Source organism: Mustela putorius, unplaced genomic scaffold, assembly GCF_011764305.1.
Source record: "Mustela putorius furo isolate JIRA1106 unplaced genomic scaffold, ASM1176430v1.1 tig00000407_pilon_pilon_pilon, whole genome shotgun sequence".
Lineage (NCBI taxonomy): Eukaryota > Metazoa > Chordata > Mammalia > Carnivora > Mustelidae > Mustela > Mustela putorius.
This window is the reverse complement of record NW_025421373.1, coordinates 26,771,124-26,784,817: the sequence shown is the minus strand read 5'-3', so window position 1 is coordinate 26,784,817 and position 13,694 is coordinate 26,771,124. Positions and strand designations below refer to the sequence as shown.

General features: G+C 47.0%; 1 long non-coding RNA gene across 1 annotated transcript in view; it reads right to left on the bottom strand.

The window, feature by feature from the left end:
• Window positions 1–11,533, bottom strand: part of LOC106004098 — a 31,523-nt gene extending 19,990 nt beyond the window's left edge. Inside the window, exon 1 of the long non-coding RNA XR_001176975.2 lies at window positions 11,188–11,533. This is a non-coding gene — a long non-coding RNA (uncharacterized LOC106004098). The remainder of the gene's footprint in view (window positions 1–11,187) is intronic.
• Window positions 11,534–13,694: the final 2,161 nt, after the last annotated feature.

Genomic DNA, 13,694 nt, shown 5'->3' with positions numbered 1-13,694 from the left:
CAGCAGAGTGGGCTGAAGCCCGCTTACTGAGGCCCTTACTGAGCACCCACAACATGTGGGGTTCCACTGACCAGGTGTTCTATGACCCGGGGCAATTATTAGCCTCATGTTACAAATGAGGCTCAAATAATTATGCCATTTGTTCAAACTCTCACAAATAAAGATGCGGCAGAGTCAGGATTCCAATTCAAGTCCAACTCCCAAGTCCATGCTCTTAACTAGGGGTTGGCAAAATACAGCCCATGGGCCAAATGCCCCGCACCCTGCCTGTTTTTATAAATAAAGTTTTATTAGAACACAGTCACACTCACTTACGTATGTGTTGCCTGTGGCTGCTTTTGAGGTTATAAGTGCAAAGCCGTTGCAAACCAACGATATGTCTTCGAAAACCCGAGCCATTACTATATGGCTATTTACCACAGAAGTTTGCCTAGTTCTTCTCTTAATCACCATTTTTTAAGACTTTACCTGAGAATTTAAAAAGAGAACCTCCTTAACACCAGGACTCATTTTTAGGCCAGTAAGTTAGTACTCAACATGAATTCTGGATAGAGATTGAATTACTGCCTGAGGCTACTTCTACCCCTCTTCCTTCTCTCCGGGAGCAGATCTTTGGTTGGGGGTGTTGAATAAAACAAAGACAAGGGCATTGTGCTGAGCACATGAACAACTCCTTGTGCTTTGCATCTGTATATTGTTATATAATTAGAGGATTTTTAAAATTGTTTTATTTAACATTTTATTCTTTAGAATGATTTTATTTCACCACTTGCTGATATTTACAGTTTATTATTAATGCTATTTATTATACCTGTATCAGAACTGTATTTTTTCTCCTTTTAAATATATAATCTATGTTTGAATGTAGAATGTCTTCTGCGACTGAACAAGTGAGATTTTTAGCCATAGCCAGGCAGATAATAGATTTTAATATACAGAGATCAAAGAACAGATCCAGTCCAAAAAAAAAGACATGGCAAGTGTCTTTGGGTGAAGCTGGACGGGAGTCAAGAGACCTTGGTTCTAGGCATTGCTCTGTCTAATCAGTTGGATGATTTGAATTTCTCATAAGCCTTCCTGTGCCTCCACTTCCCCTAATATAAAATGGGGCCATTGCACCAGATGATTGCTAATGGTTTTTCCTAGTATGGCATTGTATTCCCACAAAAGCCCACCCAAATAAAGCCTTTGGTGCAGAGGTGCTTAGAGGCAGAGGCTTAACAGAGATGACCTTTGATCCCACAAACGGGCATTCTCTTCTGAACCCAGCAATTCTTTACGGAGTAAGGAACAGTCTGCGTGCACCAGGCACCTTTCCAATCTTTTCTGGTTTTGTCACAGGATCCAGGACTCTTATCAGAAGAAGGGGGATTTAGGTCTGATGAGGATAGAGTGTCCCTGGTGGGCAGCGGAGGGCCAGTGGACGCCACAGTGGGTCTCCATGACGGGGAGGAGGTGGAAGCCAAAGGAAGCAGGGACTCTGGCCTGTCATCTCTGCTTGTCCTCAAGATGACTCTATCAGAGCACTGGGGAGCAGGACAGGACGGACTTGTCATCACCATTAGGGGTGCGGGTGTCCCCCTCTCTTTCCTGCTAATCCTCATTATGATTACCCTCTCTCTAGGGCAAGAAAGCAAACCTTTTGGTCTTTATTTCTTACCACTTTTTACAATTTGATAGGCACACACACACAAAGGAATTTCATTGTTCTTTTAATTTGTATCTATTTTTTCTTGTTTAGCTATTTGTATGTTTTCTTTGTAAATGATTTTTTTTCTTTGCTAATGAGTTATTTATGGCCTTTGCCTTGGTTTTTTCCTGTATCTTTTCACTTTTGATTTTTTTGAAGTTACATATTTAATAGGTAAATACATCTTTTGTTTTGGTAAGCTCTTACAAAATCAAACAAAATTGGGTGTAGAAAGAAAATGTTAATAGCTTCCACTTTCTCCTCTGCAATTCTGAACTCCCAGGAAAGCACTAACAATTTACATTTGCTGGGTAACTGCTATCACTTCTTCGGTATTAGTGCAAATTTATTCTCTCTCTTTCTCTCTTTCTATATATATATTTATATGTATTTATTTTTTCTTTTTTCCTTCTCATAAAAGTAGAAACATTCTTTATCTTTTAATCCAAGATCTGTTTTTAAAAAATTCTACATTTCTAACTGATTCTCAGATTCCTATGCCTCTTTTCTGTTTTGCAAATTCTTTCCTGTTATCTTGACTTTAAGAGTTAAGCAAGAATCTCTGGTCACTTTACAGATTAGAGAAACTGAGTCTCAGGGAGGACATGCAATTTGCCTAGATCGTTCCAGGGCTCAACAGTGGGACAAAAGCCCCAGGACAAGAACCTCCTGATTTTGGAGGGGGTTCCTTTTCTATGCTGAGTGAATCAGACCTTCTGCCCTTAAAGTCACCCTCCCAAGGTACACAAGCTGAGTTGGGGGTCCGAGAAAGTCTAAGTACTGAGAGAGTCAAATGAAGGAAGAGAAATTCAAATCAATCCCTAATGTGTTAGGTGACCTTGGGGTGACTTGTTTGCCCTCTCTGGGTTCCCTGGGTTCTCATCTATGAAGTGTTTGGCCTTACCAGAGTATTTCAAACTGTGCTCTTTGGGGCTTTAGGGAGCCCTTGCTAGTTACCGTTCCTCAATGGGGCGCCTGGGTGGTTCAGTTGGTTTGGCCTCTGCTTTCAGCTCAGGTCATGATCCCGGGGTCCTGGGATCGAGTCCCATATCGGGCTCCCTGCTCAGCTGGGAATCTGCGTCTCCCTCTCCTCCCTCCTCGTGCTCTCTGTCTCTCCTTCTCTCTCAAATAAATAAATAAATAAAATCTTTTTAAAAAAGTGGACACAGGGAGCACCTTCAGGGGTGTCATTGCAATAGTTTGTGCTGGTGAAAAGTTGGAAGCAATTGGACATGTCCACCCGTAAGGGATGGGTTACCTGCCAGGGATCACTCATTTGTCATCTCTTTACTCATTCATGGAATAGTTATTATGACTTCAGGGCACTGCTCTAGACATGGGGAATCATCTGTGAATAAAACTGACCAAGTCTTCACCTTCTCGGAGCTTACCTGGAAGGCAGAGCCTCCTGGCCATGACCTGCATCCTAGTTAGGGGACATGAGACGGATCCCTGCATCCCGGTGTGGATGGGTCTCTCCAGGCCATAGGGCTGCATGGTGGAAGAAGGGATCGAGACCAGAGAGGGCTGATTCCTTTCATACAAGCCCCTCCCTTACATCGGTCTGTCTGTGGATGAGCCTGTAAATGGAAAGGTGCTGAGGAAGAGCTGGGGGGGTACATCCCCAAATGATGGTGTTGTTTCTGGAAAGAGAAATGAGGGTAGCCTGCACTGAGGGTACTTTAACTTTATATTTTTTAAGAAGATTTTATTTATTTATTTGACAGACAGAGATCACAAGTAGGCAGAGAGGCAGGCAGAGAGAGAGGGGGAAGCAGGCTCCCCACTGAGCAGAGAGCCCGATTCGGGGCTTGATCCCAGGACCCTGAGATCATGACCTGAGCCGAAGGCAGAGGCTTTAACCCACTGAGCCACCAGGTGCCCTTGTATTTTTTTTTTTTTTGACCAAGGAAGATATATTCAAGCATTATTTGTGGTTAAACAATACATACAGATATAGATATAGATATATTTTTAAGTTTAAAATAAACTTAAGTCCAAAGAGAAAGAAAAGACAAAAAAGTGTATAAGTTTCAGTTTCTCAGAGTCCTTCAAAATCTAACATGCTCAGACTCTAGAATCTACCTAAAGTGATGAAGCATCTTGGTTTGGGGATCAGAGATTTTAAATTACACAAACCAATGAATGTTACTGTCTGGATCCAAGCACAAGCTCGCCTCAGCCGGAATTCAGTGTGTTCAGCCCCAGCTCACCCCTTCTCAGTTACTTAGAATCCCCATCTCAGCCTGGCTGGAAGGGAGCACCTCCCCTGAGACTTCTTTCACCAATGAGGGAACATAGGGCCAGGCACTGTGATTTCTTTTTCTTTTAAATTAACTGGATATATTTGACATATAACACTGTGTAAGCTTTAGGTATATGAAATGTTAAGTGATTTCTTGTTTTGCCAAGGACTCAGTTAATGGTAGAGCCCATCACGAAGGGGGAAGCAAGCCTGCCTTACCTCCAGATTCTGGGTCCAATGTCCCAGGGGAGGGGACAGAGTAGGAGAGCCGGGGACGCCATCCCCCAGCCTCCCCCTGGAAGCTCCAATGACGATTTCCTGAGTCCCGGTGTCCAGCACTTGCTGAAAGGGAGCCTTGTCGACATGGAAGGAGATCAAGGCAGCCGGGGGGTGCCGAAACCTACTGTCGGGTCCACATCTCCCGAAGAGATAGGGACACTTGGGACACTGCCCCCACCCCCTCCTCAAGCTCTCTCCATTCAAATTCCACGGGGCTTTGGAATCACTAGACTGTCTCCCGCTCCCAGGAAACCCCAGGCTTCAGTGGAGCCAGGCGACTGGCCATCCATCACCCTTATCTCCTGGCTCTGGCGGCCCCAGGTCCCTGGCCTGGATGGGCCCAGGGGGCAGGAGGGGTAGGGGAGGGGTGGGGCCTGGGGGGTCCTCGATAACAAGAAAGGCAGCTGTCCCCTGGGGGAGCTTCAAAGTGCCTGGAGCTGAAATTTATGTGCAGACTTGCTCCCATTAGGGGTCAAAGGGCCATTCATCCCACAAATAGTCATTGAGCACCTACTACGTGCCAGGCACTGGGCTCGGGCCCGGAGATTTTGTGGTTTGTAGGTCCAAAGCTTAGCCCCAAGCCTGGCAGATGGTTATAGGGCAACACAAGTGGCTGTTTTTATGACTGCAGTTGATAGATACAATCGCTCATCTGTGATGCATGTGTTGAGATGCTGTGTGCTGGGCAGTTGCTGGCAGGGGACACAGCATGCAGGCCCGGGGGTGGGGTTTGCAAGCACCACCCTCCCCCACCCGCTTCTCCTCAGCTGAGGACTCAAGGTATGCAAAAGGGGGTCTCTGCACAGGGCCCTGGAAAGCCACTGGACTCGACCACTTCTCAAATCCCTTTCTCTCCCAGACTCTAGGGGCCCACATCTGCAGAGCTGAGATCTGCTTTTCTGAGATGCTCGCCAGTAGGTTCCTAGCTCTGTCCTATGGGCCTTACGCAGACTCTTAAAACCTCAGTGTATTCATGAACAAAATGGGGACAGCAACAGTTCCTGTCCTGACTTATCCTATCCTATCTTGGGTTATCATGAGGATAAAATGAGAAAAAGATTCTAAAACACTTGGCATAGGTCTGCACAGTTCAGTCTTCAATAAGTGGTAGCCACTAACAAACAAAATAGTGATAGTCCTCGGAATCAGAACAGGCAACAACAGCAGCAGGAGGAAGGAGTAAGAAACATTAAGACCTAAACGTTCTAGGGAGAAAGCCCTTCTCTGTTCTCAGGGAACCTCAGTTTGGCCAGGCAGGGCGCACAGGGTTTCCAAGGATGCTTTGTTGCTGCAGAATTCACATCAGCAGAAGAGGAAAGACATGGGGAGCTGGCACACTTCTGCTCCCCACCATGGGGGCAGTATAACTGCAGATGAGCAAGGGGAGGTGGCCCCGGGAAGGTTGATAGGTTTCCCAGTGTCGTGGAGCTTGGGTGAGCTGGGCTTCAGCAGAGCTTGTCCCCCACCTATACCCCTGCCAGTGCTGCAGGGGGAGCTCCCCAAGGACACGGTTGTGGGAGAACTGTGTGCCCGCTCCCCCAAATGCATACATTGAAATCCTAACCCCCAGTATCTCAGAAGGTAGCCACATCTGGAGACAGTGTCCTTACAGAGGTAATCATGTGAAAATGAAAGCATCTTGTAAAACTGGTGTCCTTGCTCCAGGGGGAAATTTGGACAGAGACACGCATGGAGGGAATGCGATATGAAGAGACCAGGAGAAAACGGTCATGTACAAGAGATGCCTGGACCACAACCTTCCCTCACAGCCCTCCAAAGGAACCAACGCTGCCAACACCCTCGTTCTGGACTTTCCAGCCCCAGGACTGTGAGGAAATAAATTCCCATTTCAGGCCTGTAGTCTGTGGGGACTTAGTCAGGGCAGCCCTGTGGGCAGAGTGCGGAGCTCCTCACAGACCCCATGTATGGGCTAAGTGCCCAGGATTCCCTGACGACGTCCTGGGCAGGCCGGGGGAATGATGTGAGCAATCATCCTCTTCCTCCCTAGAACCCGGGATGTTGGACAGAACCCGGCGGCCAGCAAGGCCGTGTCTGGCCACCAGGTCAAGGCCATAGGATTGCTCTTTGTTTCCTGTGGCTCTCTGAGCACCAAAAATTCATTTTCTGGGTGCCTTCCTGGGGAAGCTCAATGAACCTCACTCACGTCTGTCCTCTGGGAAGACCTGGCAGGCGCGCCCTGGCCTCCCTGGGACAGGGGGTTTGTCAGAGTCTGGGAATTACTGAGCTGGCTGAATCTCTTTCCTCTTCTCTCTGTGATCCTTTTTCTCATCTTTCCCTTCCTTCTTCTCCGGCGTCCCTCCCCCGGGACTGTGCTCGGTGGTATCCTCCCCACATCCCATCCCCACACTGCTTCCTCCAAGCCCCACTCTTCCCAGGCCACCCTCACTTGGTGGCGCTCAGCAGGAAAAGCTCCCTTGTCCAAAGCCCTAGGCTGCCTTGGAGAGGGAGGCAGGAAAGTCTAAACTCGCTACTTTGGAGCTGAGAAGAAATTATCCAGAGCTGGTTTCTCCTCCCACGTTCCAGGGAGGCTTGTTCTTGTCCCTGGCCTGGATACATTATTATATTTTGCTTTAATTGCATTAAAGCAAATGACTATGCCCCCTGTGGTTTGGATCAGGTTGAGGATCTGATAATCAACCCTGGCACAGTCTAGACAGGAGTCACTTTGAAGCTGTTTTTAGCAGGATGAGAACAAACAATTTTTCCAAAGTGGTCACATTAGACAAACAGGGTGGTGGGTCATCTTTTTGGGAAGGAGCAGGCCCTGGCTCCAGGCTGCCTGCTGACGGACTCCCAGGCTCCTGGGAGGACTGTGGACCGGACTCCCTGGGACGCAAAGAACTTAAGTAGAGAGGTCATAGGCATAGGTCTCCCACAATGTCAAATCTTGTCCAGGTGCCTCTTCCTGGAAGCCCATCCTGACTGACACCACTTGGCCCAGAGCTGAAAGGCAGCAAAGTGCTGGGAGGACACAGTGGGCCTTGGAGATGGAAGAAAGAGGGAAATCACCCAGGGCACCACAAAAGGTGGACTCGCTTGATGCAAAAGTATTCTCTCTTCAGCTGTGCTCTCTGGGCCTCAGTTTCCTTGTGTGAAATGGGATGGCTAGTGCTACCGTGCAGGGCCGAGGGGGGGTTTCTGAGAGTGTAAGCATGTAGAGCATCCACATGGTGCCTGGCATGGGCTCTGCACTCTGCCTGGTGGCCTTTCCCTTACAGGAGCCACAGCTCCCCTCAGCCATTCTCAGAGCCTTCCCTGGTCCCACAGTTCAAACTGAAGAAGTTCTGGCTTCTGTGGCAACCAAAGGAACCTGGAACCCTTAGCCATGCTCTGGCTCCAGCTCCCTGGCCCTGGGAGGGAACTCAGTTTTCCTCTGTGTCTGCAGAAGCTCTGACCAAATGGTTTCTAAGTTCCCTGGCAGCTCTGACATTAGAAGGTCTTGAGCAGGAACCAGAGAGGGGCAGGTCCACGGCAGAAGACTCTGCTTTTCCAAATATACCCTGTGCTCCATCCTGCTTGCTGCTCTGGCTGGGGACCAGCAGCATGGGCCTTACCCAGGAGCGGGACAGAAATGCAGACTCTCAGGCCCCACCCAGGGCACCCGAATCAGAATCTGTATTTTATTTTATTTTTTTTAAAGAATTTATTTATTTATTTGACAGAGAGAGATCACAAGTAGGCAGAGAGGCAGGCAGAGAGAGAGGAGGAAGCAGGCTCCCCGCTGAGCAGAGAGCCCAATGCGGGACTCTGAGATCATGCCTGAGCCGAAGGCAGTGGCTTAACCCACTGAGCCACCCAGGCGCCCCCAGAATCTGTATTTTAACAAGATGCCCAGTCCTTGAAAAGCTGTTTTATATACAATCAGTCTGAAATGAGAATTTGAAAAGGCTTTTGTTTGTATATATTTGAGGAATTGTTAAAAAACTATGAAGATGTCATTTTTTTTTTTTTTCAAAACCAGTATAGCTGTTGCAAAAATGTTAAAGGAATCCAGCACATTTCAGGGAAGAAATGATTTATGTAACTCTGGCAAACAGCTTTTTCTCCAGGGAATTGATCTTTCTGTGTAAGTCAGGGTTGCCACTTGCCATTGGATCTTTGGTCTCTTCCCAACAAGTGTCTTGCTCACGCCTGATTCCTGGAGGGCTGTGTGTGTGTGTGTGTGTGTGTGTGTGTGTGACGGTATCTTGCAGCTGATCCAGTGGGCAGGGACTTCAGCAAAGTCAGCAAAACCAGGATGGAAATAAACTGAATTCCTGAGAGCTCTAGGGTAAGCACGAGGAGCACGGGAAACCAGCGCTCAGATAAACTCAAGCAGCGCACATAGTCTGTGGATTAGTCAGCCACCCTGGCTTTCCAGCAGGGCCTGTCTGCTAGAGGGCTTCCTGCCTCTCCCTGCAGCCCAGCCTCCAACGGGGCTGAGTCCTGTTTCTCTTGCTCCATAACAAAAGCCCCATACACTGGACCATCCACTTCAAGGAACTGATTCCCCAAAAGTGAGCACAACGTTGGCAAAGATCTTTATACAAGAATATACATCATGTACTACTGATAAGAGTGAAAAGCCAGGGGAAAAAATCTGAGCATCCAGGAGTAGGGGGCCAGAAGTCACTTTGTGATGTATTTTGAGTCCGCAGGCAGTGCCCGGGAGCAGATCAGCTCTCATGCTCAGGAGTCAGCAGGTCTGGACCTGTGCGATGTTTTCAGCGAGTCATTTAGCCTCTCCGAGCCTCAGCTTCCTTGGCTGGAGAATGGAGGTAATCCTGATACCAAATTCATTTTCTTGTTTTCAGGATTAAATGAGGACATGTGTGGAAAATATCTAACACAGAAGCTGGCACATGGTAAGTGCTTGGTATGTGTTGGTTTACTGTGCTCCAATTCACATGGAGAAAAATGTCATACATGGACATTCATGCCGTGGAAATATAGATGTAGTATGGTGAAAGCTAAAAAAGTGGATTGTAGGGCGCCTGGGTGGTTCAGTTGGTTCAGTGTCTGCCTTCAGCCCATGTCATGACCTCAGGGTCCTGGGATCAAGCCCCATATCAGGCTCCCTGCTCGGCGGGGGTCTGCTTCTCCTTCTTTCTCTGCCCCTCCCCCCAGCTCGTGTTCTCTCTCTCTCTCAAATAAATAAAGAAAATCTTCCAAAAAAAGAGCAGATTATAACTCAGCATGATCCACTTTATAAGCCTATGTGTATGTATTCACATTTAAAATGATATGAATTCGGGGTGTCTGGGTGGCTCAGTCGGTTAAGTGTCTGACTTGATTTTAGCCAAGGTCATGATCTCATGGGGCCCCACGTGGGACTCCACACGGAGCATGGAGCCTGCTCAGGATTTTCTCTCTCCCTCTCCCTGTGCCCCCCCCTTAAAAAATTATACACATAATAGAACTGTCATTGTTAAAAGAATAGGAAGTGGTTGAACACCATGTAACCATGTCTCATCTCTCAAACTCACTTCCATCATCTCTGCCTGGGAGCACCACGGAAAAGCAGAGTTGGACCTGTCTTTCATAAGGAACATAAAGACAAAACAAAAGTGGTACCAACTAAGTACTTACTAGGAGCCAGGCGCCCTCTGGGTGTACTACTAGCCAATTTATTTTTCACAACCACCTATGAAGTGGCTACTCTTACTTCCCATTTTACAGATGAGAGAGCTGAGGCCCCCAAAAGCCTTAGTTGTGATTTGCCTGAGGTCTCAGAGCCAGAAAGCTGTTAAAGGATGGTTTCAAAGCCAGGCTCTTAATTACTATGCTGTGCCACCTCTTAGACATTTCATTTTACCAATAAGGAAACTAACACCCAGAAAAGCAGGGCATCTGGCCCAAGGCCACATGCAAAGCAGGAGCAGAGGAAGAAGTAGGACCAGGGCATCCCAGGGCCCTGGGTAGTTAGCGTTTGCCGTCCTCTGCAGCCAGAGCCTCCGGATAAGTCCAGGCCCTTGGCAAGCAAGGGAGACAACCCATGAAAGGCCTGCACCTTTGCCCCGGAGCACTGAGCCCCACTTTAAGTCCTGTGTAATTTAAGGCAAATGGAATCCATATGGCTCTGATTCATTTACACTTAAATCTTCAAAATATTGTGTTTTAAGAGCTGTTACTTACAAAGCCTTCAAAACCTGTTAAATAAGATTCAGCTCCCCCATGCCTCCTTCCCACCCCCACCCCCAATCCAGCCTCCCTCCCCAGCCCCCCTTCTCCACTGGGCTTACACCAGCATCTGGTGGGCCTGGAAAGACACTCCCTCAGACTTGGAAACCTGGCTGTGGGCACAAGGAGACCATTACTAGGATGTCCAGAGCAACACTTTTTTGTGCCAGATTTACATCATGTGATACCATACAGCAGTGGAACCCAATAAACAAGGTCTATACATGTTGAAACGGACAAGTCTCACAAACACATCGTTGGGAGAAAACACCAAAACAAGTTGCGGATGAAGTCATAACCATGATAACAGTTACACAAAATTTTCAAACCTTGAAAATTGGGGCGTCTGAGTGGTGCAGTCAGTGGAGCACCTGACTCTTGATTTTGGCTCAGGTCATGATCTCAGGGTTGTGGGATCGAGCCCTGGGTCTGACTCTGTACTCAGCAGGGAGCCTGCTGCAGATTCTCTCTCTCTTTCTCTCTGCCCCTCCCCCCACTTTCTCTCTCAATAAATAAATCAATAAAATCTTTTAAAATGCCAAATCATTTTTTAGACATATAAACTACTCTGATAAGGTTTATTTTTTAAGCTGGTCATGGGTACGTGAATGTTGGCTACATCACGGATACATGTTTGTATAATCTTGAAAAACCACCTAATCAAATTAAGATTAAAGTTTATACTTAGCATCAGTACAAGAAAGTTAGCTTGTATATTAGAAAGTCCAAGCTGCTCATTTCATGGAAGGGGGGAAGGAACTAATTGCGAGTTTGTTAGCTATGGAACACTTACTATTTTACTGGCCAGGCACACGTCATCTCAGTCCCACACTGCTGCTCTGGGGTCGACGTCAATGAGATCTCCATGTCAGGGGTGAGGCAGCTGAGGCTCGGAAGTTTCCTCCAGGTCATGCCGCTTGTAAACCATGGGGTCAGAATACAAACTGCGGCCTTCTGCCTCCCAGCACGCACCCCAGGTCCCATGCCGTGGAGACAGGCATTGTTATTTGGTGCTGACCCCCCATTCTCTGGGTTTGGTTTCCTCATTGCCAGCCTGAGCCTCTGAGTAGTCGGAGCGACCTGTTAGCGGTGGCTCAGGGAGGTAAATCCACAGAAAGCAGACCAGTGAGCCTCTTGACTCCTTGTCTAGTGCTCTTTCCATACCAGCCCTCTGGAGATCTGGGCGTGGGAGAATGTAATCGTGTTTACTGATACCTTCCACTTTTTTTTCTTTTAAGATGTTAAGATTTTACTTACAGCTCTCTCATGTAAGAGAGCACGAGAGAGCACAGAGAGCACGGGGTAGAGGTGGGGGCGGCAGAAGGAGAAGCAGATTCCCGCTTCCTGTGCAGTTTGGTCACTTCCAAGGGGAATCAAGACCCCAAAGTCACCTTGGCCAGGCTGGGGAACAGAGTTGTATAGAAAGGAAGAACCTGGTGAACCTTGGGTGTTGTAGCTAGCTCTCCTTTCATTCATGATCCAAACTATCAGTCAGGGGCCCTGCAGGAAACAGGTGGTATGCTCAAATAGCGTAATTTGAGAAGAATGTAAGAAAGGGACTATCCGCGGTGTTGGAAAAGCAATGAGTCCCAGTGCAAGGGACTGAGGCTGGCAAGAGCAGTGAGCTGTTATCACCTAGGTCTGGGGGATAAAATGAGGAACGTTCTCTAATTGAGACGAGCAACTTTCTGCTGTGGGCTGTCCACTCAGAGCTGCGGCCACTGGTAGAAGGTGCAGCCAAGCCAGCAAGGAGGGGTCAAGGAAATGTGTCCCAGTGTCATGCTCCTCCTTCCCTCAGATGCCCTGCAAGTACTCCTTTCAGCCAAATCTAGTGGGAAACAGAGGCCAGGAGACTCAAAGCTATTTATGCAGGTCGGCCTCCCAGGGCACAGAGCATGATGCGGAGAGCCAGAGACTGAATCCAGCGGGGCCAATGTATTTACCCATTCCACAGTAAATACTGGCTTTCCTTCAGACATGCACAGTCTGACCATTTCTTCCCACCTTCACAGCCAGCCGCGGGTCTGAGCCACTCATCCCTTGGCTGGAACACTGCAGGAGATTCCTAGGTGATCTCTAGCTTCTACCCTCTGTTCTGTCTGTTCTTAACAACCAGAGTGATTCTTGTAAATGGGAAGTCAGACCACGTCACACCTGTTCTCAAAATCTTCAAACTTCCTAGAGCAAAAGCCAAAGTCTTTACATGACCTCACAAGTTCCTGGATAAGGTCATCCCCCCAGACCCTCCTGACCTCATTTCTGTATTTTTCTCCAGTCCTCACTCTGCTCAGGCCACACTGGCTTTGCTCTTCTTTGATACACAGGGAAAGTTCCTGCTTTAGGGCCTTTGTTGATCCCTCTTCTGGAATGTTCTTCCCCACCTCCTACCTCCATCTAATCAAGGGTCTCCTGCTCCAAGACCTACTCTGACCCTCCTTTGTAAAGCTGCAAACTGTCTCTCTGTCTCTTGCCACTACTGCTCCCCATTGTCCACCTCTAGTTTTCTTTTCCCCACGTCACTTGGCATCTTTGACCATGACATATAAATGACCTATTTGTTACATTTACTACTATCTCTCCACACTAGATGCAAGCTCCATGAGCATAAGACTCTATTTTGTTCATCAATATATCTCCAGAACTTGGAAAATAGTTAAGTATTCAATACATAACTACTGGATTATGTTGAATGACTAAAATGGGGTTGAGGAAATACCAGACTTGGGTTGTTTCAGTTAGAGAACGGCAGAGGATAGACAGCAGCAAGAAGATTAGTGGATGCAATATGAGGGGAAGGGAAAAAAGTCAACATGGAATTATTCATTATCTACTACATACCTGTTAAAAGTCGTGGCTTATCAGCAGAGATCAACGGCCAGACCCTTTTGTATGACCTTTGACCTAGCAATTCCACTTTCAAGAATTTGTATTAAAGAAAATGTCAAAGTTATTTGGATAAAAATTTAATCACAATGAAATTCTTTGCAGTTGTTTATATTAGTGAAAAACTGGAAACAACGTAGGTGTCTAGGAATCGTGGAATGCCTAACTCAATGCTTAAGTACGTTCCAACCATAAGATGGAATACTGTGCAAACATTAAATGTATTCATTGACTATGTATGATAATTGCTCAGTGGAAAAGGCACATTACAAAACAGCATTATGGTATAATCTTGTTTAATTAAAATATATATGCATTTTTAACAGTCTGAAAAGCTATAACTCAAAATATTAATAACACCTAATCTTTGGATGACACTCTATGTGTGTTTAATTTCTTTCTGTCTCTATTTTCTAA